Source organism: Patella vulgata, chromosome 8, assembly GCF_932274485.2.
Source record: "Patella vulgata chromosome 8, xgPatVulg1.2, whole genome shotgun sequence".
Taxonomy (NCBI): Eukaryota; Metazoa; Mollusca; class Gastropoda; family Patellidae; genus Patella; species Patella vulgata.
Genome location: NC_065886.2, coordinates 24,249,271 through 24,261,984, shown reverse-complemented (window position 1 = coordinate 24,261,984; position 12,714 = coordinate 24,249,271).

Below are 12,714 nucleotides of genomic sequence, written 5' to 3'. Positions count from 1 at the left end.
CTGTCATCAGCGTAATTGATGTTCCAGCACATACTGAAAGGACCTTTCATAGTTGAATGCAATATTTAGTATCATTCCATTGATGTGAGATAACGCTTAATCCGGTAAGTTCAACCACAAGCCCAGCAACACAATATATGTAGAAATATATACCAGAATAAACTCCACGCAAGGGTCATTAAGTGGCAAGTCTTAATGAAATGAAATTAAATAAAATTTAACGTCTTGCTTTTCTGCACCATGAGACAGGCACATACCATACCACACCAGTCTACTCTTATAGGACCTTTGCGAGGATCACGTGGTTAAGTGGGTAAGACGCTGGCTCGCTAGCCTGGAGGTCGGGTGTTCGATCCCAGCATTGGCCGAGAAAGTTCATCCCGATTTCCGGCGTGGTTTCCCCTTGTCAGTGATGCAGGACGGAGGGCCTGACAAGGACAGCTGTCTAGTCGTTCGGATGGGACGAAAAACCGAGGTCCCGTGTGCAATTTGGCGTGCACGTAAAAGATCCCTCGGCAGTTGGAATTCGATATAAGAGTAGGCCATAGCGCCGCTGCCCGGGCAAAATTTCCCTCATAGCACACTGTATGGCGTATGCCCGTCTTCATTAGCCCAGTTTAGGAGCAAAACAGTAGGACGTTAAACCCCATTTCATTTCATTTATAGGACCTTTGCGTTTTGTCCCATCTGAACGAACTGGCGTTTTTCCTTGCGCGCAGCTGTGTTCTGCACCACTGACCAGAGGGCATCACAGACAATTCCCTAGGCAAACACCGGGATACAACAAGAGATCTGGTTAGTAAGCCGTCAGTGTCAGACACACCAAGTCACCATATGTCTCGAATGTCAGTAAAGGGTCTGATATAACCTATTAAAACATAACAGAACTCATGATTGATGAGAATTGGTGGAAATTGAATGTTTTAATGTTTTCAAATTGTAGATATGTTTGTTAACTTGAGTCCGGGATAGAATTGAGTATATCCAGCTGTAGTATTGCTTTAGTTTGTAATTTAATATTTTGTTTGACCTGAAGAGATATTTACACGAATGACAGAAACATGTAGTGCAGTAAATATATCAGGTGACCGTTTATGACAGTTATCAAAAAAAAGAAATAGTTACCAGGCGATGAAATAGTCACTTCTAGATTGATTAGGGCATCGTGAATATTAAATAAAATATTAAATATTAAATACAAAGAGCTTTAACATTGGAACTATGAAATATTCACAGTGACCGTTATATTTACAAGGGAAAAAGTGGGACGGGTGTGAATCGTGTCGTGAATCGTTGAATATCAACATTATTCTTTGTCGCATTGAGAAAGACAAATCAAAACTCTTTGATAAAGATTGTCTTAGATTTTTCCAAAAGATTTATTATGGCCACATAATTAACTAGGTTTAGTTCCATAAGCGGACATAAATTTGCCGAATATCACTTGTTGTCGTCCTTGGGCTCTGCTCAATAAGACGATGTATTACCAGGGACGTAACTACCTCAGAGCAACGGGGGGGGGGGGGGGTCTCAGGGGTGCTGTAAAATTGACGGACAATGTATATCTGGGTCGATTTCGAGAAAAAAATTCAAAATTGTACTGCAGGAAACGCTATTTCCTGCAATCTGAACAGCCTCATCAATCGAGGTCGATGATGCAAACGGACATTCATTTGAAGAACATTTGACCGGAAAACCTCAAAATACCCCTCATTTGAAGATCTGAAAAAGGCGAAAAAATTCAGAAATCAGGATAAAATCCGTAAAAGTGGAAACACCGAGAATCAGATATCAACTACCGATGATTTTTTTCACAGAAGGTGAATTGTTTTTATGGTCGACAATATTTTCACTGGGAGGGGGGCTGTACCCCTCCCCCTCCCCTAGTTACGGGCCTGTGTATTACTATGATAGATCAGTTTTCATTTGATGAATTCACAAATGTTTGTATCTTATTCAATGAACTTGTGCTTCTGTTGGTGGCCTTTAACCCAGGGGTTATTTTCTACCCAAGAGCTATGGGTATCATGCACGAAGCAGAGTATACTTATTTTCTCGTACATTTGTTATCACTTTGTCGAGTTTACACATACTCCTCGCAGTGTTTCGTTGGATTAGAGCTAATCCCACTTAACACTGCTGTAATGGAAGCAAATTATGACTGGTCAATAGTCTGATTAACAACCAATAGCAAACTGCGTAACAATATCATTACGCTTTAAACAGAGCTTCAAATTGGAAGAATTATGTTTACATAACATTACGTCATGACTCACGATTTTATTATGCCCATTTAACCAGTACACAGCAGAATAATGCAGAAAAACTAATTGCGTGACAAACGAGGCTATCAATACTGTTTGGAGACGAACAATACTTTCACCGTCTTTAATACCTTCAATCACTGTCCAATGTTTTAGGGAAGACCCAGATTAAACAAAGGACTGTCATGTTGCTGTACTTAGGATAGATTTGATTGAACAGGAAGAATAGACACACTCCCTCAAAAGCTCAAATATCAGAAGCCAATCCAGCAATGGCCAGAGAGGGATTTCTCGGACATTGCTTCAGGAATATGAGTTTACATAGCTCAGCACTTTTTTGTTGTGCGTACGTGTGCATTTGTATAAAAGATAGGATAATAAGTGTTGCCGCGCGGGTGCTTGAAAGAGATGGTTTGGTCAGAACGCTCGAATCCTTATTTGTGGAGAAATATTTATGGGTGTATATTTCAGTGGACTTCTTTGGTTTCTTTTATTTATTTACGCAGTTATGTGGAAGGGATTTAAAAGGTCTGTCGTAGATTCACGCTTGTTGAAAAAGGCCTGCCTATTCATTTTCTATCCCCAAGGGTTTTCACCAGATTATTCGGTTTAATTTCGCAGCAGTCTGATATCCTGTGTAGACGACGTAAATATGCCAACACCGCATATGAGTGTTAAGGTAAATCTTTAGGACATTATCTACCGTAAGTATTTTGGTTTTGGTCTTATTTAAAGGTCGAATAACCAATTTGTACGAAAAATACAAATGACGACGATGAACAGTTCAAAATAAATACCAAAATCTATATACACATGTACCAGCCTTTGGCAAAAAGAATGTTACCTACTTTTATTGTGACACGTATCATCTTGTTCAATTATTTCAGCCGAACAACCGGCATTGTATTTTTATTGGCACAACTACTGAAAAACGGAAATGCCAGAAGTCAAAAAATAAAATTGAATATAAAATTGTAATTACAGTCTTTATAAATCATGGGAACTAATACAACATCTGGAATGTTTAAAGTGGTTAGTTACATTATAAATACGCGACTCATTATATAAAATATCATCTGCTTTATGTACTACTAGTAAATGCAGGAGGACGGCACTACACGCAAACATAACCCATTAGCAAAATCTACGTACAATGGGACATGCATGTTACACAGACATCGCAAGCTATAAACAGCAATCGTGTATATCGAAACAGAGAAAACCTTAGCAATGAATACAGGAAAGGCGCAATAATAATGATGCGATCAGACTTGATGGTGATAGTCTGCAAGTTGGAGTCATAAGTTAAAGCGTCAAAATTGTTTACCAATAATGAGCGAGATGATCCTTTACTAAAGAGGCATTATTCAGGAGCCAAATCTGCCTATTGCAGGTCTTAATTTAGGCCTTAAATGTTTTATAAACTATTAATTAAACATTCATTAACATGACAAGACCATAATCAACTCTCTAGACCATCTGATGTCTCCGATTTTAAGTAGATTAGAACGGTTCGGCCACTTAATGATTTAATTTAAATACGGTGAATTGAGAATAAGTCTCGAACAACCAGTATGGTATTTGGGCTAATGAACAATCAATACACACATCTTATCAAAACTAAAAAACAAATTGATAACTTCGCTCAGAATAAAGTAATTTGAATGAAGTTTTCAATATATTCATTTGGCATTATCTATTTTTGTACACGCCATGAAAAAATACTCCTCTCATTCTACACATCTTAATAATATAGAATAAAAAAATGTAAATTATAAGTAGAAAAGCTGTCAGGATTCATGATTAAAGGCATCATTTTTATCTATCGTGTGAACATCATTGATCGTGTGGGTGCGATTATTCTCGTGCTGATCATTAACTACCCATCCACTAACAACTCCACTTTATATACAGTTATACTAACAACAACTATAATAAACCAATGTGCCACCATGTCAATAAGGGCACTTTTCTGCACCTACCGATTATTGAAGGCGGGATAATTAATCTAATAATTAAAATTAATATATAACTATCCGGGATGACTTTGAAAAGAAAACTTAGTCCAGCACCCCATTTCTAGCGTGAATAATACTGTAATGGGAGTGACAATATTGTTATATGAAAAGAAAAGGAACCAAATGGAGTTTAATGGCTTACTGTTCTGCACCAAACCGTATAATGAAGATGCGCATACACCATGCATTACAGATGGTGGGGTGCATTGTACATAGGGGGTTGTATGGCCAAATGGTTAACGCGTGTGCGCTTTATCATAAGGTCTGTCATTGAGTCAACTGCGTGGTTTCGATACCCCGGTTGTAATTGACGAGGAGTAGGGTCGCCTGTCCAACCTCGTGGGTTTTCTCCGGGTCCTCCGGTTTTTCCTTCCACTGCTAAAGACCACTACGCGCAAGCGAATTATTGTAAAAAAATGAACCATGTTAGTCCCGAAATGGGCTAGTTTTTGTCGAGTGGATGTTAAACTCCCCCCCCCCCTCTCCCTCTCTCTCTCTCTCTCAATTGCCACTCCCTTACAGTATTATTTATTTTTTGCTATATATCTATTTTAGCTCTCTCTATCTCTCTCTCTCTCTCTCTCTCTCTCTCTCTCTCAATTGCCACTCCCTTAAGTATTATTTATTTTTTGCTATACATCTATTTTAGCGAGAAAATTACAAGTAGATGCTTTGTTTCAATTCAAATATTTGTTAGGAATTCAGCCCCAAATCTTATCTGAACTAAAGGTTTACAATACTAGTAGAGATGCTGTTTTTTTAGAGAACTTATATAGCCTCTTGCGTGTTGTTCAATCAGATTCAGTTTATTGAATCAATTATTGTTTAAACTGTCCCATCCAAACGACTGGGCACTTTTTTCCAGCACCCTCCCGTCCTATACCATCGACAAGGGGAAACCGCACGGGAGTTGTCGTGTACATATCTGTGTAAGTGTAGTCAATGTGAAAATGAAACAAAACGACTGTTAAAGTATGGAAGGGTATCGCTGCCAATATTAAATGCTTGCTACAATGTCTTTTCTATTGATTATTTATAAAAAGTACAATGTACAAAGTCATAATACCGGTAATGATAAAGTCAAAATACCTCTAAGACAAGAGTTAAATGTAAAACATCAAATGTTAAGTGTTAAATGACAAATGTTTTGTGGGAAAATGCTTTTTTTGACGTGTCTACATTTTTCATTTCTCTCATTACATTTTACATTTGCGCTCTGCCACATCCCATTTGTCCTTCACACTTTCTACATAGCAACTTTCGCACAGCATCAACTTGCATATGCAAATGTAGGATATCACGTATATATCATTGTACTTTTTACATATAATCAATGGAAACGACATTGTCGCAGAGCATTTAATATTGGCAGCGATACCCTTCCATATTAAAGAGACCGAATTTGATCTTTATACATGTAATGATAGCGATGATGATGATGACCAACTTTGATGACATTTTAAAGTGAAGAGTAACGGTGTATGCCTTATCTGTGTATTTGTAAGCAAATTACGCAATTATAAATACAGTCTCAGATTAAATATGTTTGTAATTTGGCCTTAAATCATATCTGAACAAGAGGTTTACAGTAGGTCTATTTGAAAGGGTATGTGGGTTGTGGGATGTGGGTTTATATTTTAGTAGAAAAGATCACGAGGTTTCAATGCTATTTACAATAATACTGAGTACTGGCAGATTATGGTCTCCATTACTTCGTAACCGTATTGCTTAACCAATCACACACATACCTCCTGGCTCATCATACCTCGCTGGCCCCTGGGAACCCATTAACGATATAAATATTGGACTTGTGTTTTCACACATGGTCTCGTGTGTCATACAGCATCAGCACTGCAGTCACAAGAACCTGGCAGAAAGGGAGATAACTTTTTGATTTCCAAATTACCCGGATCAACCTCGGTATTTATGTTTTGGGTATTTTTGTTACCACTACACTTTGCCAAGTCTGAAGGTATCGGGTGGTTTAGCCAATATTTAATTTATGCCAACTTCATAATTGTTAGTATAAATATAGCATTTACTTGAAACTTGTGACGATTGTCATAAGGCCCTAAATCGAGTTTTTGGCAACAGTTTGCTTGGAACACTCTGTATTTGTGCTCCCGGTGTTAGTTTCTAAAGATGTATAGTTTGTTTAGCTTCGAGGATCTTGTAGCGGAATTGTGTTTCAAAGCAAGCTATAAATTTTGGCTTCATGCCTAACTGGACAGTTTTCTTTTAATTCGCGAAAACGGCTCTGAACATAAGCAAACCTGATATCGATGTGGAGAAACTTTATAACAAATAGTACATTACTGATGCATAACAACATCGGCAGTCCGATTTTTGTTTATACCAAGGGTGGTTGGGTGGCCGAATGGTTAGCGTGTGCGCGCTTTATCATAATGTCTGTCATTTAGTCAACTGGGGTGGTTTTTATTCCCAGGTTGTACCTGCCAAGGAGTAAGGTCGCCTGTCCAACCTCGTGGGTTTTCTCTGGGTCCTCCGGTCCCCACCCCCACCACTGCTAAAGACACCTACGCGCATGCGAATTATTGAAATAAAATTGAACCATATGTTAGTCCCGAAATGACTTAGTTTGTGTCGAGTTAAACTCTCTCTCTCTCTCTCTCTCTCTCTCTAAATAATTATATATATAAAAAAATATTGTTTTTGAGGATAGGTTGATAGACAATGCCTTAGTTTTGATCCATTGATAATCTAAGAAATAGTTATCCTGATATATTTTTTTTTATCTCAATTGATATAAAAATTGATTTTTCCGAAGAAACTTTGATAATAGTCTATTAACAGATCGAGTGAGAATCTAAGACAATAGTGACCGTAATCGTTCTGTTTTCATTTCAATTACTAATAAATAAATAATTGTATTTTAAAAAATCCATCTTTTTCCAAAGAAAAGTTAAAGACAATATACTTAGTTTATTTCTAAGAATTGTTTAAACATATTCAGGTTATTAATGGATCTTTAGAGAAATATTGTTTGGACATTTTATTTACTCAATCAATGTATTCTTTATTGTTCATAACGTATTTTGTGTCGAGAAAATATATAAAACAGAAACAAAGGTGTCATTATGAATGCATATTCCTTAGGTAATACGTGATTTTTATAGACATTTTAAATGCATCTCTTTTAAAACAAAATACAAGTGGGGTTTTGTGACTGGACACCAGACAATGAAATTCTGAATAGAATATTTTCAGATGGATCTATAAATCATATTATATTAGATATTTAATGCCACAATCATCCTCGAATGACCAGCGTGTCGTTTATAGTATCACTCTCTTCGTATATGAAAATTTTCTAACTAAAGTGGTTTACATGGGTAATTCTGTTACTAGCATCGCCTTTGGGTTTACAATTCAATACGAATTTCCTCGGATTCAGATGACAAATTAGCTAAGATGGTAGTCGACATTCTGCCGCTCAATTATATGATTGGTCTAAATAAATAATTCAAATAAACAAAATCATGTTCGTATTTTTGTTTGCCTAAACGAGACTGTATTAGAAAAGCCATATACGGATTTCAATTTCAAATTTGCGACTAGTACTTGATAAACACGAAACGTTAGCTTCACAAATCTGTTTTCTATTAATGCTTATTTGAATCAATATGCGATCGGGTTCATGGAACTCATGAAATTTTGATGATGATCATACATCACTCGTTATTTGTTACCCTCATTATTTGTTACTGATCACAATCATGATTTTTGTGGCTTCTCGGTCCATGTGTATTTCTATATACATCATTTTACTTACTAATAATTAAACAGGTGTCATTGTATATGATACATTGTACCATAGACATGATAATGGTCTATACACGTATCACTGGATAATCTGAAAGATCTAACAATAAATCTTCACTAATTATTTATAATCTGATGTATGTGTATATGCTGATCAATGATAAAAGTTTATTATCTCTCTTCCCCTGACAATTTACGTTCATTCTACCAGATATTATATTGGTTTGCACTGGGAAATGAAATGGGGTTTAACGCCCCACTCGTGCACTTGGAACACGAAATGCCTTGTTTACTGTTAAATAGGATAAAGTACACATCCCGTTTGCGATATCAGCCAGGTAGAAGCGGACGTGAAATAAAAAAACTATTCGCAAACACATGCGGTAATCCGGGAACTTGCTGGTGAGCTGCTTTACCTTATCCGTTGGTTCCCTTCCTCCTAGTCCTGGGTTTGAATCCTGGCGTGTACAGGACAAAGTACACATCCCGTCTGCGGTATCAACCAGGTACAAGTGGACATGAAATAAAACTGTCCCGCCACAATTCGCCCACCTCACATTGCATATCTGTATCCTTATAAATAAAAATAACCTACGTACCTGTACTGTGGTGATGTACTGTCTCTGGTGTGGGCTATCGTCTTTCAACTTGTCTCGAACTGGACGGTTTTTTTTGGCAAACATATGTATGCGATATCACTGTAGGTAGTATTAGAAGTTGTTGTTGTCGTCGTAGTAGTAGGCTAGTAGTAGTAGTAGTAGTAGCGGTAGTAGTAAGTAGTAGTAAGTAGTCGTAGTAGGAGTAGTAGTATGCGTCTGGAGCACTAACTTTGATGGGTCTGGGCACAATATAAGGAAATGGAAATGAAATAAAATGGGGTTTAACGTCCTACTGTTTTGTTGCGAACTGGGCTAATGAAGACGGGCATACGCCATACAGTGTGCTATGAGGAAAATTTTGCCCAGACAGTGGCACTACGGCCTACTCTTATATCGAATTCCAACTGTCAAGGGATCTTTTACGTGCACGCCAATGTGTACACGGGGCCTCGGTTTTTCGTCTCATCCGAATGACTAGACAGCTGTCCTTGTCAGGCCCTCCGTCCTGCATCACTGACAAGGGGGAACCACGCCGGAAAATCTGGATGAACTTTCTCGGCCAATGCAGGGATCGAACACCCGACCTCCAGGCTAGCAAGCCAGCGCCTTACCCACTTAGCCACCGTGATCTCCTCACAATATAAGGACTCGCTATTATAATTATTTATAGTAGCAGTAATAATACCTCATATATATATATATTGACAGTATGTCCTTCGCTTGGAATTATACTTTTAACTGACCGATTTTCCGGCCTTGTTTCCTCATGCCAGTGGTGCAGGTCAGATGACCTGGCTAGAACAAACGTCTAGTCTTAATTATTGCGGTTGGTTATTCCCCATTTCCTTTCATTTCACTTAACCTGTACGCTAATAACATTAGTCAATGCATAGCTGAGACAGATATGAAAGCAAATTTACATCCACATCATCACTGGATCGAAAACGATTCTAAACCGATATACCAACTCACATTCAAAGACTAAACACATTATTTTTGTGCTGTATTTGATTCATTGTCCAAAGACAATACAAGGTGACTGTATGATTCGCTACAGTATACAAATATAAGTTCTGAATAATTCATAACAGAACTATCGAAGACAATGGTGCGACTCATGGCCATTGTTACATACTTATGGTTGGATAATATTAACGAACTTTCCTCTAATTAAACCCCATTATCAATCTTAAGCTGTCGCATTTTTAACGCCTTCTTTCTTTTATATTCTCTCCTTTCAATTAAATAATTAATAACTGCATAGAAAACTTTTTTGAACAACAAAATGAAAATACCTGAACGGAGATACATATCTGACATGTCAAAAACACATTATTTTATTTTTAAAAGGTAATTTTTTAGCCAGTTAGTTGAAATTCCCAGTGTAATAAAACGTGTTTGCTGCTGAAAGACTGGTATGGTTGGTTAAATTACAAATTTATACAATAATTAAACATGAAAAGAAATAAAGATTTATTTGTATTTTCAATGGCCGCCACTCTAACCTTTTACTACTCGCTTGTAAACCTTTGTTTAATTACAATTTTTTACAAAAATTAAAAAAATATTAAGGAAATGAAGATAGAAAAAATAAAGTGGTATTTCAGTAAATGACACTGTCGCGTGTGAAGATATTTAAGCCCACAAATCTTAACGAAAAAAAGGTATCTTGGCGAAAAACAAAACATAACAATTATATCGATTTAAGAAAAAAGGGTTTAATCTTATCAATAAAAAAACACCACGTCGTGTTAAATTATAACAACGTTCTTTGTAAGTAAAGTTCTCTAATATATACAAAATCGTCTCTGTATTAAACTTCATCTGAAACACAATGTTTTAATGGGCTTGGAAAACGTGCCCTAAGACTCTTTTACTATCGAGGAAGTAAGTGTTTAGCAAACTCAATAATTGTTTTATGTCGGGATTCCAGAGAATCTTTGGTGCTTATCACTTGTAAACCGCCATCTCTTAATTCTTAATCACAGATTCCACCATCGATTGTTAAACGGTTAATTGATATATATAAATAGGAATAGGAATTTTGTTTCCTGTCGCAATAGAAAAACAAAGCAAAATATTTTTTTTCGGATTGGCCCATTTTAATAAGAATAAAACTACCTAGTTACACGTATACGTATGCACTGATTTTCTTGATAATGATGTGTCAAATCTCGGCGTTGTTTATTAAATGAAAGGATAGAAAATTCCAAATTCACCACCGTCTTTTGAGTTGAACAATTTTTGGACTGATATTCCTTTTTTAAGAGATTCAATTTTTGCAAACGATTTCAAATCCCTTAAATAACTTTTAGAGTCTTGAATATTTTGAAGATTTAAAATTATAATTCTATATAAATCACCATCCCTTATCACAGTATATTTTAAAAGGGAAAAACAAATCAAATTTCAAATCATACACCGGTGGTATATTGTTTTAAAGGGACAATTATTAATTGTTCAAGTCCGTTTCTTTCAAAAGGTGTAAAACTCAAACTTATGGGTTAGTTTGGTTTGATTCCGATTCCTTCAAACATACTTATATATATGTTTACAAAGTTAACGGGACACCTTCGATGGTATGGTCAATAATGTCTCTGTCTACCATTATTGATGATCTTTTCAATCAAATCTCAGTGTCCGTTTCATAGTTTATACATTTTCCTATCGGAAGATGTGATGTCAGGCGTGCGGAAGCGGGGTAGACTTACAATTTCCGGAAAAAATGATATCCAATGACAAGTCCTCTCGATAAAGTAGCGTACTGTTGTGATACTTTGTCATTTTGTCTTTTAAATTTTGATGATTGTACTTTAATGGTTCCGAAATTCAAAACGATTATGATACTGGGTTTGGCGTCTTACTTTTGTACAGGAATCAGAGAGGTTTAACATTCACTCGTCACACACTATGTCATTTCGGGTCATTTGAGGGGCCTTGAACAGTAGGAGAAAACCGGGGGACCCTGAGTGTACTACAAGATTTACTGGCAGGAGAAACCGGGCTAGAAATCCCACAAAATTTGGCGTCACCTGACTCCCTGTTGCATAATGGATTACGCGCAATATTTGAGGTCAATTAATCGATCTGTTACCAATTCGGAGAGATATTTATCAGCGATATTCTAAATGAAACACGACAGGGTGGTGCGGCATGATTACTATACACACGATGGGGTTGTCTACAATATCACTTCATTATACAATCAGATGGTAAATGAGACTATTTCAATATAATAGCTTTGTTTTTATTTTATTTCAACATAATGTGTTTATTTTTATTTTAGTCCAGATAAGCGCAGTATGCAAAACGAATCCACCCACTTAAAATCGACTTTTCTGCAACAATCAAGCTATTAGAGACCGTGTCTGTAACTGAAATGGAATATACATGAACGTCCTGCTGTTGTGCACCAACCGGCATACGGTAGACCGTCTTTGCAACCTAAAACTTTTAGTAAAAGAAACGCAATAAGGCTTACTGTTTTACTTTTTACTTTTGTGCACCAACCAGGCTTTTTAAGACGTATTTTTGTGACTGAAATGAAATGAAATGGAATTTATTGTTGATGTTGTTGTTATTTATTACAGATTTAACGTCCAATACATTAAGTGTGATACTATGCACAGGTTAATTTAATTAAATTATTTAGACTTACGGAGTTTATTGTAACTGATAGTTCCTTATATCTCGGTGAAACCACACAAACTTCCGAGATGGAAATCTAAAAAAACTAAGATAATAGCGATTAACCGAAAGAATTGGAAACCATCTGACTAAACCAGATAAATTTTATTATTGACGAACATATTATGCTAAATAATCTTAAAACGCACGAAATTATCCGTATGAGCAGCGGGGACTGTATTTTGGTTGGAGTGATCAACGGCAGTTGGATCTCAGTGGAAATTTTATGAAATGGGGTTTAACGTTTTACAGTTCTGCGCCGACTGGACTAATGAAGATGGACATACGCCATGCAGCTTGCTATGATGGAAATTCTGCCCAGACAGTGGCTCCACGCCCTAATATTATTTCGTATTCCATCCG